The following is a 19,719-nucleotide window of genomic DNA, read 5'->3' on the forward strand; positions in this document are numbered from 1 at the left end:
TTGTAGTGACATTGGTTGATAAAATTACATAGTTTTAAGTGTATTATTCTATAACACATCATGTGTATTTTGCATTGTGTGTTCACCACCCAAAGTCAAGTCTCCTTTGACCCACTGTACTCTCTTCTACTTCCTCCACCCACTCTTCCCTCAGAGGACTCTCATACCACTGTCTGTGTCTGAATTTCTGTTTGTCTTGTTTGTTCGTTTGTTACTTTCGGTTTTATATCCAACATATGAGTGAAATCATACGGTTCTTGACTTTTCCTGTCACTTAGCGTGGTTCTCAAAATCCATCCATGTGGTCACAAATGTCTCTTGCCTTCTGAATGAGGGTCCACGCGGCCTCGTGTCATTGTCACCCAATAAGGCTGGGGCATCCTGAGGAGCACAGCTCAGCCGGTTTCGGAGCCAGGCCATCAATGCAGCTGTGGTGGGACCAGGCAGATGTGCACAAACCACCGTGTACACGCTGTGCACTGTCTGAAGGTGCCATCTTTAAGGGACGCCATTGATATCATAGACATACATTTGTATATTTCCTCTGATAGTTTCCAAGTAAAGGAAAGTGTCTTGAAGAAGGAGCACCTTTTACTAATAACAATAGGGTCCCCTAGGTCCTGGAGGCTCTGGCTCTAGCCCTGGAACTTGCTGCCTGAAGTGATTCCTCCAGGTCAACATGCTTTGGGGGCCTTGACCTTTTTCTAGGAGGGACAAAGAGGATCCTCTGGGCACAGTCACTCAGCTGCCCTTCTGCAAAGTAAGCAACAGTCTTAGCACTGGGACGGACTTCTCCCACGTGGTTTTTGTCGCCTTCTGAAAATCCTCGCCTTTGCAGTTGTCAGCTTCTCTGGCACACACTCTCATTTTAACGTCACCTTCTTAAAAATCTTATACGAGTTTATTTGAGCCAAACTGACACCATATATCAAGGAGCAAGATCTCTACTGCTCCCAACATCACTTTTTGTTGTGTCCTCCCAGGTCTGTCACCTTCCCTAGAGAGAGGCTGGGGTGTGAAGGAGGGGTAGTGCCTTTATTTCAGACGTTGCTTCTCGGCTGTGGTCAGGCCGGCTGTGAAAGCTGCCGGTCCTCCATGGTCTTGGCTAGATGATGTTTCTGCAGAGATAGTGCTGGGCACGGCTCTGCTCTGCTGGTCTCTCAAAGCTGGAGGGATTGGAGTGGGCTCTATGTAACTGAAAACTTAAAAAAAATGCCTTAAACTAGATATAGGGGTTTCTCTCTCGTATGAAAGTATGGCAGCTCCAGAGTCACCCAGGTGCTGAGAGGCAGAGCTGGGATTCAAACCCGGAAAATCTGGCTCCAGCATCACTACTCTTAACTCACATGTAAAGTCTTTGTTGGATTTGTGGTGTGCAAGAGAGAGCATGAACCGAGCAGCCAGCACACCAATCTCCAGCTTCTATGACGACAACCTGTCCCTACTGGCCTTGCCCCCTAGCCTACACCCAGTGTAGTTTCTTCTCACTGCGAAGGCCTTCCCTCCCCAGCTACCAGTGAGTACAACACCTCCCCTCCCCACAACACACACAAACACACAGAGAGATTTGATTAATCCAGGAAGAGGCCACAGTGGCTGGAACTCCATTCCCACCTCTGCGGGCAGATCACCCGAAGACCTCACACTCATCATCAGAGCCTGACACCTCCAGCCAGTGGCAAATTATGCCCTAGCCACCAGGTGTGCTCAGGAGCGGAGGGGATGGCAGAGCATAGCGCGCAGAGCAGAGGGCCCCAGCGGGCTCACACTCTGTGTTCTTTTCATTTGCACCTGTGCTGGCTGTCAGGCATGACACGGACTCACTGCTGTGAAAAGCCAAGTACCCCTGGCCTCCACCTTGGAGCCTCATCCCCAATCATGGAGGTCATGCCCCACCCGCCTCTATGTTGTCTGCCTCTCTTTGAATTTTTTCTCTCATTTAGCTTCTCTTTCTTCTTCATTCTATTTTGCCGATTTCTCTCCATTGGTCTCTCATCTCCATTTCTGTCTCTGGGTTCCATACCTTTCCACCAGGTGGCTTTGCCATGGACCCTGAGCCTGGGAGTTGGCTGCAGCTCCCACATTGCTTTCCTGCAGTTTCCCCCTCCAGGGTGCTACCCAAGGGTGCCCTGGCGGGCTCAGAGCCTGTGGCCTGGATTCTGGCTTCTGTTCAGGCCTCCACTGCTCATCTAGTAGATAAGCTGGGTCCAGCCTTTACCCTCCCTTGGTCTGTGCACCCTCCCCTGGCAGCCTGTGAGGGTGAGGGGTGTGTTTGTGCAGGGACATTGATACCAGCGTCATCATGAAGGAGTGGCAGATCTGGCACTTTGTTCCTTTCATGGAGATTGTCACCTTCTAATCTTGCCACCCCCAGCCTTGGCCTCCAGCCCCTGCTCTGGCTTCTAATGTGGTCTCTTAACTCTCCCCTTTCCTTCTTTCTCATTCCTACCCAGAATGGCCTGGGACAGTCCAACATCAGCAGGAGACTGAACATTGGGCGTGCACGCGCACACAGACACACACACAGACAAACATGCAGGTGTCTGCTCAGCCATCTGAATTTAGAGGTAAATTTTCACCCGTGCTACTATAGTATAAATAGCTCTTTCCCTGTATCATAAATTTGGCTGGATAGAAAAGGCTAATTTCAGGGCCACGAGGAAGGCCCTCTCTGCCCAAAGTGTTTTGTTTACATTCCTCAGACTGATCAGATGTCACCAACGATGAAGGCTGGGTCAGGAATCCTCCTTTTTTTAAATGCACATACTTCCTGGAAATCAGGGCTGTTAGTCACTCACCATCTAGTATGAACTATTCTTCCAGCTCCACTGTCCTTAACCCTGATTAGCATCAGTTATCCTGGAGACCAGACATACTGGAGAAGGAAGTAGCACTGTAAGGGAGGGGTTACTGGGTGGGGTAGGACAAAGAGAGGGGTCTGAGAAGCAGAGATGATAGGGATAAAGGCAAGATGGATTAGAACAAGTATTCACCATCCTGGCTGCACAATGGAATCCCTTGGGGGACTTTTAAAAAATCCCAATGCCCAGGCTCCACCCCCAACCAATGACTCAGAATCTCAGTATTTTTTAAAGCTCTCCAAGTGATTTCAATGTTGGCCAAGTTTGAGAACTACTGAGCTGTCCGGTGCTTCACAACTTGAACGTGCATACAAATCACCTTATTAAATGCAGATTCTGATCCCGTAGGTCTGGGGTGGGGCCTGAGAGTCTGCATTTCTATCAGTGCCGTGACTGCACATCTTCTGATCACACTTTGAGTAGCAAGTGTATACTGCTTGTTCTCCATCCTGGCTTCGTGCTCAAACAGTGGAAGATGAGAAATGGGAAATGCTGGCTCCGCTGACCAACACACAACCCTCCCAGTGCAGAGCTCTGGTAAACCTGAGCTAGGGCACAAGGTTATTATACCACAGGCTCGGGCTCCCCATGCCGGAATCAGAGGCGGATGTTACAGCCTCCTGGAGAGATGCTCAGTACAGGAACGGAAAGCCGTGACCAGCAAGCTCAAGCAGGAGTCGGGGGAGCGAGGAGAGGGGTGCCTTTTTGTGTCTGCCGTTCCGTCGTGGTGTGGCTGTGCCCACTTGTAGATGTGGCCCAGGTGGTAGCCTGCCTGTTTCCTCATGTTAGTGTGCCTTCCCCAGAGGCAGGCAGAGGGCAGGTGTATCCTTTCCAGCAGCTGTGCTATCATTATTATCAGGTGCGAGACTCATAGACAGGCAGTGTGGCAAGCGCAGTGATGGGGTGGGGGGGTGGGTATTGTGAGACATGGAGGAGCAGGGAGGTGGCGGGAAGGATGAAACAGCCTGGTGGGCCAGGGCATGGTGAGAGGGGAGCGTGGAGGGAAACTTTAGCCTAGTGGCGTGTCCTTTCCACGTGACACTGTCACAGAGGCAGTCTGGACCAGTTCAGAGCCTTTGCACTTTGCTGGAGAGCAGGCCCCTGGAGGAAAACTGTGTGTTGAGGGGTTGCAGGCAGGGGGTCTCAGACCCCTATCTCATCAGTCCCGAGGGGGACCTGTTTTTTTAACATTAAAATGCCACAGATCCCCTCCCAAATGCTATTTTGACCTTTCTGAATAGCCAAAATAATCATCAAATATTTAATGAGTCTCACCTCTTTGCTAGGCATGCAGTGAACAGACATGGCCCTCACCTCATAGAACTCGTGATTTAATTGAGGGGATAAACATTAATGAAATAATTCCATGAATAATTGATTGACTGAAGCTATGGCCAGCGCTAAGAAGAAAAGAGCATGGGTACAGTTAGGCGGTGACTGAAAAACATACCGGGTTTTTGAAGAAGACCTTTGGCAGCGCTTTTAATCGACTGTGTCTTATTTATCACACCATCCCCACTGACCTGGGAGGAAGAGGAAAAAGAGCAGTAACAACAGCTCCCATTTATTGGGCCTTAAGCTGACAACCCACCTATCTAACCCTCATGGCACCTTTCTGGCATAATGATCTGTACTGACCCCATTGGCAGATGTGGAAAATGGGCTCAGGGAGCTGAAGCCCAGGGTCCTAGCTAACTCATTCAGTCTGCAGACAATGCTAGGGGTGCATAAGGACATCCAGGTGTTGCAACAAGTGTATCACCCTCCAGGCTCCACAGCCCAGTGGGCGCCCCCAGTCTGGTGTGTGTTGGGGGATGAGACAGCAGGGTGCCCAGCAGCACCACCCATTCCCTGGGTGGACCAGGAGCATGGAGCTGGCCTCCAGGGAGTGGGAGAGTGTTTCCATCCCTCCTAGAGAATCAGGAATTGGGCCAACTCTGGTGCTCAGATGAAATCTTCTGGTGTTCCATTTCTGGTGTTCACACTGGTGGTCAGAGCTGCCACAGCACCTGTCTCTCCCAGACGCTGGCCATCGCTGCCACAGCAGGAGGCCTGGGTGCCCTCTGTGCTCCAGGTTTTGCAGAGTTAGACTCATTTCCACACCAAGGTGAAGGCTGGGGGCAGGTGTCTTGCTGGTCACTCATTCTGCTTGGGGCTCATGGGTAATGGCTGGGGGAGGAGGGGGGGTGCCAAAGTCTGTGAGAAACCAATGTCTGATGGTCATGGGTCCTCCCTTTGTCCACCGGGACCTCTTCATTCTCAGAGGCCCAGGAGATGCTGACTGCTTGTACTGACTTGGGATTGAAGCCCCTCACCACTGGATACCAAAGCTCACTTCTTTGTCTTTCAAACTTATGGGGGCTTGGAGGAGTGACAGTTTCTGAGATACTTGTAGGAACCCAGGTGTAAGGACAAGCCCCTGGACAGTGCTCACCCCAGGCTGGGGCTGGCATTCCTCTCTCCCCATGGCATGGCTGCTCAGAGAAAAACATGCAAGCGTCATGCCATTTTTGATGAGGCTATGCCTAAAATTTATGATACAGCTATCTAAGCTCTAAAACAGAGGGTCCTGCGCATAACTTAACTTTACCTTGATGACTCAGTGTCAACATTATGAGTGTTCATTATCATACTCTGCATTTTAGGTTTTCACCTCCTCCCTCCAAGTTCATCTATCAAATGTCACTGCTGACATGTGTGTGCTTCTAGACACCCCCACCTGCCCATCACTTTGATGATTCTAATGTGCTGAGCTGATGTAGCATTGTGGGTTAGCTACAGGCTCTGCAGGCAGACAGCCTGGGAAAGTTACGATGCCTCAATTACATTATCTGGATAATAGGTCTGGTGAGAGCATTGCTTAAAAGCTGACTTTATTTTTTATAACAGTTTTAAGTTCACACAAAATTGAGTGGAAAGCACAGAGAGTTCCCATATACTCTTTGCCACCCACACGTGCCCAACTTCTCCCACTCTCAACTTTTACACCAGAGTGATGGGAGTCTTTATCTCAGAAGGTTGTTTTCGGGATTAATGAGATAATATATATAAAACACCTAGTACAGTGCCAGGCACATAATAAATCTCCATATATGTAGCTATCGTCATCATCATAATCATCGTTATCATTAATAATAACAACTGTGTGCTCTACAAGAGTCCGTGATGGTTATAAAGGTCTTAAGGATTAAAGTGAGTGGCTTTTGTGTGAGGGTCTGGGGAAAGTTATTTGGGGCAAGGGCAGATAACTTCTTAGCACCCCTCTGTGCTTGGGTCTGTGTCCAGGCAGCAGAAGGTCTGGCTTTTGGAGAATCAGAGCAAGATCAAGCTTCCAGCTACCCCTCTCGAGAAGTAGCTTAGTAACATGGATTGTGCTCAGTACATTCCTCTCCTAAAGAGTCTGAGGACCGGTACCTTGAGGCTTATAATGGTGCTTTTCTAACCCTTTGTGAATATGCTATGAGCTGACTGCCTGTGGGCTTGTGAAGAAAAAAAAGCAGCATAGACAATGTCTGGTGTGTGGGCAGATGAGTAAGGTTGAAGGTAGGTAGGATCCAAGGTGTATCTTTAGTTCTGACGCCCTGACCAGAAGAAAGAGCAGCCGAAAGCGTTCAGCACCACGGACAGCTCCCTGGCCAGCGCCTTCTGTTGGCACGGCTTTCCTTGCTGTGGTCACCTGCAGATCTCACTAAGCCAACTGCCCCGTAAGGTAGCAGGACTCTGTCTTGCTGCCTGCCTTGGAGGAAATTAGGGTTCCTATGCCCTTTGGTATCCTTAGGTACATACGTGGGGGACAAGAAGGGCTTTAGATGTGCTGGGAGCTGATCTCCTGCTGTTTCAATCCCCTAAGTTCCATTTTTCTTCTGAACAACTCTGGAGACCAAGACTCAGTCAGGGTCTGGACTGCTCTGCAGATGTGGAGACAATGGTCTCTGATAAAAGAAATTTCCCCTTGGAGGTCAGGAAAGAGAAGATTAGGGATGCTCCAGGGGCTCCATGATACTCTGTGGGTCTCCTCAGAGGACCACTCCTGCCATGGACTTCAGTGAGAAGTCTGTTCTGGCATTAGCTGCCCTGTGCATTGGCCAGGGTCCCCAACTTTTCCCGCAGACACTCAGACTGGCATCTTGGTCACTGGCCCTTAGTGGAGCCCCCTCGCCAAGCACAGCCTAGATTCTGCTTGCACAGCCCTGTTGCCTCCTCTTTGGCTCTCTCTCTTCCTAAACCACCTTGAATCCTGTCCATTTTTCTCCTGGTCATTATCAAGGAGAAGCCAAAGAGTCTTCCCTGAGAGTCTAGACGAGTTTAACTGAGAATAACCATATGTATGCAGGATGGCCTGCATACTGTGCAGTGCATGCATCCCTCAGAATATTCTAAATCCACCCTGTTTTAAGGCAGCCCGGTGAAGAGAAGCGTACTAGATGGCGTGGGTGGACCCATCTGCAGAATGGCTTCCCTGAGCTCTGGCACCAGGCCGTGATAGTGTAAGTAATTGCCCCGTGAAACACATTGCTGCATCAGAAGGAGACCAATTTACCAAATGTCATTTTGCTAAAAGCCATTTTGCCAAATGTCGATTCACTGAATGGCCAATTTGTCAAATGACCAATTCATCAAGTTGACTTACTTCCTTTAACTATTTGGTGTGAGTTGACTGGTTTGCATTTTGTCTTTATTACAGCATTTTAAGGACTATCCCATTTGTCTTAGCCCTGCTCTTGGCATTTGAACTATTGCAAAACCACCCCTGTGTCTTCCTGGGACTGCATGGAGCTGGGGCTGGGACACCCGATCAATCCTCAAAGGCTGTTGAGAAGACAAATGGGAAATCATCCACCTAAAACCAAATTGGTAAATAAGGAAATTTAGCAAATGGGCCTCCTGTTGGGGTGCTAGTGAAGGCCTTGGTCCCATCCTGGGGCGGCCTCTTCCTGGGGACTGAGGAGGGCCACACAGGCTTGGTTTTAGAACCAGGAAAGGACTCGCCTCTCCCAAGCTTGTGCTCATCTGTGGATCTGGTCACTGTAGCACATCAGCCTCCACACCCCCTGTGCCTGGGAGAAGCCGGGGCCCGTTTGTAGCAGATGCAAAGGCTTTCACACGTAGGGTGAGCTTCTCTCTCTTGTTCAATGTTTCTACCTCTTTTTGTCTTTTTTTTTAAAACTCTTCTTCTGGTTCCTGTTATCTTATTCCATTTTATAACATATCCTTAAAATTGCCTGATGCCTTCCTGAAACAAGGCAGAAAGGAAATTCAGAACCACTGTGAAGGCTGTTCCCTTGGCCTATTTCTCTCACTCCTGCGCTGGGTTCCCCAAGGTCCTCAACCCTCCAGCATCAGCATCTCAGCCCCCCCAACCCTACACTTGACCCTGAGGTCTGGCTCTGGAGCAGGGCAGTTCACCCGCTCTTCAGGGAGATGTGGACCCCGAACACGCTGTGTTCGCCAGCTCGGTCAGAATGCTCAGGGACCCCAGAGCCTGCTTTCCCACCTCCGCGTCTGTTTGAAGTGGGTCCCCAGTTCTCGCCGCTATGGGGTGGGCGTTGTTTCCGCCAGGCGGTCCTCTGTGCAGTTTCCCCTCAGCCTGGGCATTTCCTCGCTGCTTAGAATCGTGAGCCCCCGTTCTTCTGGAATTTGTCACCTCGGAAGACTTCCCCCCATCTGTCTCCCCCTTCGGCGGGGGGGGGGGGGGGGGCACTGGCATTTGTCACATGCCTACAAAGCACCACACTGAAATCGGCGCTTTACATGTTTTTAAAGACTTTTCATTGTAGTAAATCGTATATACAGAAGAGTGTGACTTTTCTGTATGTTATGTATTTTCATATACGGAATTCACTGGATTTCCACAAAGTGTACACACTCATGTAACCAGCAGCGGATCAAGAAGTAAAACATCACAGCACCCATGGACCCCCTTCCAGTCATTAACCCCCGCCCCCTGCCAGGGTAACGGTGATCCTGACTTCTAGTAGCATGGACTCGGTTGGCCTGTTTTTGTGCTTTATGTAAATGGCACGTATGGTATTTAATCTCACCATAACTCAGCAAGAAGGAGCTGTGATCAGCCCTCCTTTGCACATGAGCAAGCAGACTCGGAGAGGTTGAGTAACTTGCACAAGGTCACACAGTCAGTAAAACCCAGGCTTGTCTGGCTCCAAAGCTCTTGTTCTTTCCTCTACATCTTGATTCTTCCTCCTGCTGCACCACAATCCCTTGCCCCACCACTGTGTGTCTGGGCTGGGAATCTCTGAAGTCACTGATGCTCACAACTCATAGGTGTCTAGGATGAAAACTTCCTCTGCCCCAGTGCCTACATGTTCAGGACCCAGCAGAATGCCTGGGCTTTCTGGGGGTGCAGTGGGTGTGATGAAATACAGTGAAGGTCTTGCCTGCCACTCAGATTAAGAGGAGTCTGCATTCCCCTCACCCCCGACCCCTGGTTTATTCATCCATCCTATTGTCATCGTGCTCTTGCTGGGTGGCTGAGGCCAGGGCCTGCTGGTTGTATTTCCTGCTTGTCCCTGAGCCACTCACTGCTGCCTCTGAGCAGCTCTCCTGGGCGGGGCCCGAGGTTGCTTTGCAGGGTGTGTGCATCTCATCTGATATCTCCGTCCTGGGAACTGGTTGCAGTGAAGCTTGGTAGCTGCATAAGAAGCAGCCGCTTTGAGGAAATGTTACCCAGGGTGGTTTTACGGCGCCGTGTGATTCAGGCTGCTTGATGTCTCTTCCTAATGAGGTTTCTGCAACATTAACTCTGCAGGGCTGGAGGCAGGGGGTGGCCACAGGAGGAGGCGTGGCTCCGGGCCAAATGGTGGGGTGGGGAGGGAGGGCATCTCTCCAGCCGACTGCCTGGCACTGTCCATTTCTCCTGCAAAGCTCAACTCCCACCCTCCGTGGCGTCAGCCTGCAAAACCACCCACAGGAGTTTGGACATCAGGAGTTCCCAGGGGGAAGGTTGTACGTTCAACATTTAAAAAATACCTCAAGACCTCACAGAGCATGTGTGAGCTTTAATTCCATGGATCTTATGACCAGCCTCGGAGGACAGAGGCGGTGGAGGAGAGGGGGCAGAGCTGGACCGCCCAGCAATTAGGATGACTGGTTTGAAGCCTTCCCAGCCAAACAGTTGATTGTCACCTACTGTGTGCTAGACAGTCTTCTGGCTACTTTCACACACCTTCATTTATTTACTCCTTTTATAAGCTTATGCTACAAAGGGGAAACTGAGGCACAAAGAGGCAGCCGATGGGGCTGAGCTTGCTTTTGAACCCAGGTCACCTGGCTCTTCTCTCAGACCATCTACTGCCTGGCCAGGGCCTGTCCTCACGGAGGCCTCCTTTGAGGATGCTGGCTTATCTGGTGGCCGCCATTTACTCCAGGTGGCCTGACTCTGGCTGTCAGGGGAGCCGTGGAGAGGGAGTCAGGGAGGCACACAAGGATCAGCAAGGGGACCTGGTCCCTTAAGAGAGCAGTCAGGTTCCAGGAGGAACAGCAGGGTTGGGTCCCAAGACCAAAGGAAACAGGCCTGTGGCTGCTGGGACCAGTCCCCCTCAGCCCCCACCCCGCAATGTGTCCCTTCGGCACTATTCCCCGGTCTCTTCTGCACACACCCACCCCCTCGCCACAACCCTAACTTGACTTCTGATGAAACAAACTCAGTCACAGGAGAATCACACTGAGAACCAGCCAGTCTAAGTTGTCGTTTGTATCTCCTGGGAGCCCCTGAGATGCATGAGTGGAGAAAACCCCAGTCCCTGCGTTGAGGTTGGAGCTCTAGTCTGCACAGTTCAGGTCCTTATCACCAAAGAACTCACCTTCAAGAATTTGCCTTGAAGGTGATCTAGAGACAGGTGCACACACATGCCATCCACCCGCGCAGGTAGGTCTGGGGCACCTGAATGCCATCCTGTGGGCTGGGCAGGGCATGGCAGGGAGGGGAACTGTAGCATCACTTTCTCTCCTGGCGGGAGGGGGGGACTTGTGGAGCGGCTTGGAGGACTAGCAGCGAGAAGGGAGGGTCTCATCAGACCCCAGGAGCACCTCAGAGGGTGTGCACCCTGGCATCCCACCCAGGGGGTACCGCCAACCTCTCCCCTGAAAGTGCATCCTATAGCTCCTGGCCTGGAGCGGATTACCACAGCCTGGGTCTCACCAACGCCTTCTCAGGCAGAGCCCGCTGCCCCAACCCCAGCAGGAATGTAGGGAGGGCGTTGGTGCTAATGTAGCGGCCACCACTGCTCCCCTCCTGCGAGTGCCGCCTCTGTTTCCCATGAAGGTGGGCAGTGGCCCGCCACAGGTGACAGGTGAGAGGCTGCTCTTCCCTCTCTCCACCCACTGGGGTTGTCTGTGTCCAAGTCTCTCCCTACCCCCTCCCCCCACCCCCAGGAATAGGAGTCGGGGCCTCAGCTCCCTGCTTTGAAATCCTGGCTGGAACAGGGATTAGAACCCACACACCATTTTTATCCCTGGCTGGGGACAAGAAACATTTGCAAACTTCCCTCTGTGCGATGCAGCACTTCTCAAACCTTAATATGCTAAAATGCAGATTCTGATTCAGTAGTGGGGCCAGAAAGCCCATATTTCTGACCAAGTCCCAGGTGACTCCATGCTACTGGTCCAGGTGCCAGAGACGTGGGTGCTGAGTCGCCTGCTCTGGGGTCCTGGGCGACGCTCACTAGCAGCAGCGATGTCAGGCTGCCCCGTGCCAGGTGCCCAGCGTGAGGCACATCGAGTGTAACTTACCCTCCTGACCTCACTGGGATGCCAGCTGTGTTGAAAGGGGGGATGGAGGTGCATGTTGCATCCCACATCACCAAGTGGCTGGTGTTGGAGCCAGCCTTGAGCTGCACCCTCCTGGTTCCCAGTCCTAGATTTTTCACCACCACTCCCCACCTCCCCCCCCCCAACCCTCCCACCGTAGAGCCTCATAAAGACAATTCTAAGATAAGAGCAATGGTCTGGTCAGTGTGGCTCAGTGGTTGAGCATAGACATATGAATCAGGAGGTCATGGTTTGATTTCTGGTCAGGGCACATGCCCAGGTTGTGGGCTCGATCTCCGGTGGGGGGCACGCAGGAGGCAGCCGATCAGTGATTTTCTCTCATCATTGATGTTTCTATCTCTCTCTTTCCCTCTCCTGTCCTCTCTCTGATATCAATAATATATATATATGCGCAATGGCAGCCGACTCTGTCAGCCCTACTGAGGGTGCCACACAGTCTCAGTTAAGCCCCACCACCCCACGATTATTGTCCTTTACAGAGGGGAGATGGAGGCTCCAGGGGCTGGGAAACTTGCATGGGGCCCCTGGCAGGGGTACATGGCCAGCTTTGTCTGCTCCGGGCTGAGTCCTTAGTCCTACAGTCTCAGGACAAGGAAGTCCCAGGTGAGGTGGCCCAGAACCGTGGGGCCACAGTGGTTCCTTCCGAGCCAGGCCCTATATCAGGTGGGCTCAGGGTAGCCAGGGGCATGAGGGGACAGGCCTGATTGCCATGTGGCCCGTGAGGCAGACAGAGCTGGCCCTGAGCTGTCTGCAGTGCGGAGGCCGAGCAGGCGGCAGGAACCCAGGGCCGAGTCTGGCCTTGGCGAGTGCCCAGCAGCCCCGGGCTGAGCTCCCCGCTGATCCGCTTAGAGGCCTGTCTGCCAGCAGGGTCCAATCTGGTTAGAGCGTGAAGGGGGATTAGCAGTGAGAACATGGGGTCCCGACCTCAGCTCTCCAGCCCCTGCCTCCCCCAGCCCTGGCAGAGGCTGGGAGGATTGGCAGAGTGTTCGGGAAGAGAGACAGCAGGAGCGGGGTGCCTGGGATGGTGCCCAGCTCAGAGTGTGGGCCTGGCTGCCCCCTTCTCTTCGGGGGAAGGGCCCTGGCTAGGGTCTCGAGTGTGCCCAGACTTAAGACCCCTGATCTTGGGTGGTGGGGTTCAGGCTGGGGATCTCGCCTGCAGACCCCTCACTGCAAGCCCCCCGAGTGGACTGCCAGGGGCTCCCGCTCCCTTTCTTCCCAGAAGAGTCAGTCACTCTCCTTCCTCGGGGCTGCCCCCACCTCCCTGCTGCTGCTGCTGGTGCCACCTCAGAACCACCCTAGGACAGTCGGTTACTAATGTTCTGTAAGGACGTGTGAGAGGAAGGGCAGGGACAGGCAACAACAAGCGTTTTTCCAGCAATCCCCTCCCTCTCGGAGCCCTCATCTCTAAGCCCAGCCTTCTTCTCTCAGCTGCACGGCCTGTCCTGTCTCCTTGTTTGAGTCAGGAAAATGCAGAGGGATGGGGCAGGAGAATCGTGTAAGGATCCACTTTAGTTCAATTCAGCTAACAATCACGGCGCCCCTGCAATGGGCCAGGCCCAGGGAGACAGTGGGAAGCAAAACAGACAGTATCTGCCCTTGGGAGAGTGTGGTCTGGAGGGGGAGATGGATGTTAATGAACCAAAAATCAGTGTTTCATTGTATCCCACACACCAGTATTTCATTACAGTCCTGGATGAGTGCCGAGGCGGGAAAGCACGAGGGTCCTGGAAGCCTCCGCGAGAGGGACCGGTCAGGGGCGGTGTTTGCAGACTGAGGTGTGAAGGATGAATCAAAGTTTACTGGGTGAAAAGTGGAGGAATATTCCAGGCAGGGGTCCTGTGGCAGGAGGATTTGAGGAACCGAAGGGGCATCAGCATAAGTGAAGGAGCAGGCGGGGCCAACATACAGCACCTCTCACTTTAGATCCTGGAAGATGGGTGCTACTTCTCACCCCCATTTTGTTGATAAGAAAACGGAGGCCAAAGAAGTTAAACGACTTGCCTAAGACCACATGATTTAAGTGGGCGAGCCAGGGCTTGCTGAACCCATGTCTTTATTGTGACACTCAGCTGTGGGCTTTCTCCTTCACACCCTGGCCTCTTAGTGTGGCTTCCTGGGCCGGCTGTGTCAGCATCCCCTGGGAACGGTGAGCAGCCCAGGGCCCGGTTCTCACCCGGGCCTGTGTTCTCTCTCCAGTCCTGTCCTTGCTCTGGGAGTCTGCTTTTCGCTGTCTTGCCTGGGACTTCCTTCTGAGCCTCTGTCTGCCCCATAGCTCTGTGCCCTTCACTTACCCCTGGCCAGGACCAGGCCACCAGCGGCTGTCCTGCCAGCTCCAGAATCTCCCTCCTCCAGGATGGCCTCTCTCAGTGTATCTCGTTCTGCCCGACACACTCCTCACTTCAGGACCTGTGACAAGGTCACCAAGTTTGAGAAAGATTCAGGAGGCTCGGAGCTGGGAAAATGTGATGGGGAAAGATGTACATCGTACCTTTTAGGTTTTCATGCCAACTGGGTGAAAATGGAGATGAGAAACTTTATTTAAATGGTTTGGGAAACAAAACAATTGTTGACCAAATAGGACATCACCTGGGTGGGTGGGGGAGTCGGGGTAAGAGGGTGGTGGTAGTGGATAGCTTTGTTTTGGGTTGCTATATAGCTGAGAGGACATCCAAGTCATGGAAGGCTTCTGGCGCCCCCTAGAGGGCAAACTGGAAACAATAGAACAGTGGTTCTCAACCTTCCTAATGCCGCGACCCTTTAATACAGTTCCTCATGTTGTGGTGACCCCCAATTTCATTGTTACAAATTGAACATAAAGCATAGTGATTAATCACAAAAACAATATGTAATTATATATGTGTTTTCCGATCGTCTTAGGCGACCCCTGTGAAAGGGTCGTTCGACCCCCAAAGGGGTCTTGACCCACAGGTTGAGAACCGCTGCAATAGAACCTTAGGAAAGCGTTGGGCAGGCTGTTTAAGGCAGGACAAAAGCCAGCATTTCTTAAATTTTGCCAAATGGAGGAAAAAGGACAGAGGCTTAAATACATGAACTCAATCTTCTCCAAAGCATGGTATGGTGTGTATTTTTATTCCCATTTTACAAATAGAGAAACTATAGCTCTCAGATGCATAACTTCCTGCGGCTCATGGCTGGTAAATGGTAGAAACAGGAATTGAACCTAGAGATTTCTCATTACAGAGAAAGTCAGCTTCTTCCCACCCCAACCCCCAGCCCCTCCTCTACCAGCATGCTGCATTTTTCTCAGATCTCCAAGGCTCCCCTGTTTTCCTCAGTTTCCTTTACTCATTTAAACAATGTGAGCTGCTCACTGCTGTGGCCTCGCCTGGGGCTGGGCCTGAGGTCCCCAGGTCAGCTCAGCTCTGCTCCCACCCCTGGACCCTCACCTCTTGCACTAGCTCTTGGTGTATTGCTGTATACACAGGGGCAGCGTCTGTCCTCTGTAAGCTTTGGTGCCCCAGAGCGATGTCTAAAAAACCATCAGATACACCCATCTCTGCTCTAACCTGTCATTTTCTCTGACTTGCAAGGCTTTTGCCTGCTAATGCCTATCCCCAGCACTGTCCTGCCTGGGACTTCCTTCTGAGCCTCTGTCTGCCCATAGCCCTGTGCCCTGCCTCTCCCGGCAAACCCAGCTGCTCCTAGACCATGCCCGAGTCTACCACCATGTCTCCTGCCTTTGCCCAGACTGCTCCTGCCCCTCCCTCCCCTCTTAGCTCCTGGTGTGAGTTTTTATAGAATTGCTTTTGCTAGGCTGTACTTTGACGCGCTGCTATTATAAGAAGCAGACACTTGAAATCCATTTATTATAAGGATCTAGCGTTATTGATTAGGCCACATTGTCACTTTTAATGAAGACCCCTGGGGAAATTCTCTTCTCATCTTAAGTGCCCCAAATAGCTATCCTTTGAAACTGGTCCTTTCAAATTTATACATATATTGAGGGTGCTACCAACTGACCAGTTTCCCCTCTACGCATGGGCTCTCAGGAAGCCGAGCGCCCATGCCCCGCCTGGAGCTGGCTGGTGCGTGGGCCACCTGGTGCTGCATTCTTGGCATCTACCATTGATTTTCCTTCTTCTCTTTGTCCCACTTTTCACTCCTGCTCTCTTGCTGTTTTATAAATCCCTATAAGCCACCTCAGAGCCTTTCTGGAACACGGTTGGCCTAAATCAATAAACTAATCGATACAAATAGAAAACCTTGCTCGCAGGATTGTGGTGAGGATTAAATGGAATAATGGATGTGAGTGCAGCCCAGAGTTCCCTCCCAGGCTTGGTCGAAGGGCTAGCTGCCAGCTGGGGCCAAGGCGAGGGTCCCGCTGGAGGTCTCCACCCCAGGGCAGCCTCCATCTTCCTTGGTCTGTAGACGTCTCTTGGCCACTGCCCTTCCTGCCTTTGTCTTGCCCTCACCACATGTGCTCTGTTCCCTGTGGGGAGGAGCAGGAGGGTAACTGTGTCCATTCTCTCTCATACCACTCCTCTCAGAAGTCACACAGCCAGCAGCGGGCCCCCTTCCCTCGTCCTGGGATCTCAGATGCCCTAAGGGCCTCAGTTGCCATGTCTTGGAGTAGTTGGCGTGTGGTGGGCATACACCGGTGAGGAGACTAAGAGATGATCTGGTCCAGCCTGTGCATTTGACAAATGAGGAAACTGAGGCCCAAAGAGGGAAGTGATGGAGCCACGTCCCTCACATGTTTCAGCTCCTTCATGCCAAGTCTAAGCATTGTCCCGCTCTCCTCGAAAGCTCGCAGGGGATCCTCATGCCTCAGGTCAGGACCACGCTCTCCAGCACAGCTTCTAAGCCCCTCTCCCGAGTCATTTCCACAGAGCACCCCTGTTTTGGTCATTGGCTGTTGTGTAGCCAAGTACCTCAAAATAGAGTGGCCCAAAAGAACGATAAACATTGATTGTCTCACAGTTTCTATAGGTGGCTGGGTGGTTCTGGCTTGGGGTCTTTCATGAGATTGCAGTCATGATGTGGGTTGGGGCTGTGTCTTAGTCTGTTTGGGCTGCTGTAATAAGAGTTCCATAAATTGGGCAGCTTATCACAGTCCTAGAAGACGGGAAGTCCAGGATCCAGGGGCCAGCAGATACAGTGTTTGGTGAGGGTTCGCTTCCTGGCTAGGTCCTCACGTGGCGGGAGGGGCAGAGGAGCTCTCTCAGAACTCTTTTATGAGAACACTAACCCCATTCACAGAGGGCTCGACCTTCATGACCTGAGCACCTCCTAAAGCCCCCACTTCCTAATACCATCACATTGGGCGTTAGGATTTCAACACCTGAATTTGGGGGCGAGGACACAAGCATCGAGTCTGCAGCAGGCAGCAGCATCTGCAAGCTTGCTGAGGCTGGAGAATCTACTCCCATGAGGACTCGCCCACATTGCTGGCAAGCGGCGCTGGCTGTTGGCTCGGGCCTCAGTGCCTCTCCACGTGGGCCTCTCCAGAAAGCTGCTTGAGTCCTGATGACATTGTGGCTGGCGTCTACCAGAGCGAGTGACTGAGAGAGAGTAAAGAGGGAGCTACATACAAGGATCCTTTATGATCTCGTCTCAGAAATTGTCCATCACTTCTGTCATATTCTACTCTTTAGGAGTGAGGTCCTAAATCCCACCCACAATTAAGGGGAGAATTAAGCTCCATCTTTTGAAGGGAGGCATGTCGAAGAATTTGTGGACGTGTTTTAAAACCACCACAAAGCTCCCATCGACACATACCAGCCATGTCAAACTGTGTGCTACGGCCCCAGCCCTCCTGCCTTGTTCCTTCCTGCCTCTGGGCTTTTGCACATGCCGTTCCCACTGTGCAGAATGTGCTTCCCTCGTTTCCCTTTCCTGTCTGGCAAACTCTGACTTACTATTCAGGACCTGCTTCAGAGTTCCTCTCCTCTCCCGCAGGTAGAGCTGGTCACTTGCTCCTCTGAGCCCGCTCATCTCTTTGGAAATACTGCCCTTCCCATGATTATTGTCAGCAGGAGTGTAAGTCTTTGTAGCATCCCCAGCAGGTAGTCGGCTCTCAGCACACACTCGCTGAATGGAGGAATGGAGATTTCGTTCTCTGCTTCTCCGTGTGTCCTCCAAGGGCTGTTCGTGTTTCAGGGTACTCTGTGCACTGTGTGACCTCTGCTTGCATGAGCCCAGCTGTCTCGGAGCATTTCGGTGCTCCATCAAGGCCGGTTTGGTTCCATGTGGGGCTCCCACGTCTGCCTTGGCTCCTGGTTACTGTGACCGTGAGCCCCTGAGTGTGGGCCATGCCATTTACCTCTGTGTCTTGCTCCCAACGAAGTAATTTACCTGTTAGATTTCTCTGCCCAGCATCTCACTGAAGGAGAGGGAGAGAACAAGCCCACAGACCAAGGGAACAGTAGAGCCAGTACGGGCTGTACGGCCATGGTGGCAATTACTTGCATAACACGAGGAAACTGTGCTGGCCTATAGACCAGTGGTTCTCAACCTTCCTAATGCCGCGACCCTTTAATACAGTTCCTCATGTTGTGGTGACCCCCAATCATAAAATTATTTTCGTTGCGACTTCATAACTGTAATTTTGCTACTGTTATGAATCGTAATGTAAATATCTGATATGCAGGATGTTTTTTCATTGTTACAAATTGAACATAATTAAAGCATAGTGATTAATCACAAAAACAATATGTAATTATATCTGTGTTTTCCGATGGTCTTAGGCGACCCCTGTGAAAGGGTTGTTTGACCCCCAAAGGGATCGCGACCCACAGGTTGAGAACCTCTGCTATAGACGCACAGCCAGGAGCTGGGGAGCCAAGAACTCGAGCCGGCTTTCCTGGGCTCAGGGCCATGTGCACTCTGCTGTGGAGTTTCTGTTTTGTTGTCTCAGCAGAAAAACCCAGACAGAAGGATGGAAGCCCCAATAGCTCAGGGGACAGTGGCAGGGTGTGGGGGTGCAGGGGGGCCATGGTCCCAGGCCTCACAGTGGAGCCTGAGGCTCATGTGGTGAATGGTGATGGGAAGGAGATGGTCGAGGCCTGAGGGCCTGGCCCAAGAGAAGGGTCAGGGGGTCTGGGGGCTGCCTGACATTGAGTCCCATGTCAGGACAGTCAGCCCCAGCTGCGGGGTCTAATGCAGGGCTCTCTGCAACCTGCCTGGGTCCCCGTCCTGGTCAACCTTGGGTAAAATATTTAGGTTCCCTCCTCTACAAAGTGGGAGATGCTTCCCACTCCAGGCCTGCTGTGCAAGGGGAGCTCGGGGACCTGACTTCCTGGGCTCACCTTCTGAAGCCACCACCTGCCAGCTGTGTGTCCTTAAAGAAGCTGCTTAACTTCTCTGAGCCTCCCTTTCCTCTTTCTTTGTGGAAGGGGGATGGGGATAGCCTTCCCCCATGGTCAGTGTGAGGGTCAGGTGCACTCACACATGTGAAGTGCTGGGCAGGACGGCTCGGGGGGACATGCTCAGAACACGATGGCAGTTCGTTCCACTGCTGTGGGAAGGGAAGGGACATTTGTAAAGGTCTGCAGTGGAGGTTGAGAGAGGGATGGAGAAACAGGTGGACAGTGCCAGTGGCCCAGTCTTGCCAGAGGAGCTGGAGGAAGGGTCCAGAGCTGGCCTAGGCTCGCACAGGCCGGAGATTTGCCGTGCCTCCTCCCTCACACCAGGATTTTAAGGGGGAGGTGATGAAATCCTCAGTGACCCTGCCCTCCGAGCACAGGGCAGGGATGTGGCACTGCAGCCCGAGGCCAGCGTGCTCCAGTCCCCCTGTGGGTCCAGGTCTGTGTGGTGGCTCTGCTGCCTGCAGTCCTGAGAGTGAGGGATCTGGCGTCGACACAGCCTGGAGTTCAAGACCTGGGGGCCACCTACTGGCGGGTTCCCTGGGGGCCACAGGTGCTTTCTTACAGAAAGTGAGCCTTCGGTGCACTCTCCACAGATCCTGGGGTGGCCGTGGGCCCCTCGAGAAGCCCGTCTCTCCTTTGCCATTGCCTTTGCATCCCTGGAGGATGCCACAGGGGCTGAGCTGACCTCTGTGAGTGGAGCCGGGGAGGCAGGTTGGGGTCTGGCAGAGCTGGTCACCCATGCC

At 52.4% G+C, this 19,719-nt stretch overlaps 1 protein-coding gene across 1 annotated transcript in view; it reads left to right on the top strand.

The window, feature by feature from the left end:
• SLIT1 (slit guidance ligand 1) overlaps nucleotides 1-19,719 on the top strand; it is a 151,029-nt gene that overhangs the window by 81,940 nt on the left and 49,370 nt on the right. The window lies entirely within an intron of this gene.

The sequence above is a fragment of the Myotis yumanensis genome, unplaced genomic scaffold, assembly GCF_028538775.1.
Source record: "Myotis yumanensis isolate MYYU_CA2020_CCGP unplaced genomic scaffold, mMyoYum1.0.hap1 SCAF_13, whole genome shotgun sequence".
NCBI lineage: Eukaryota > Metazoa > Chordata > Mammalia > Chiroptera > Vespertilionidae > Myotis > Myotis yumanensis.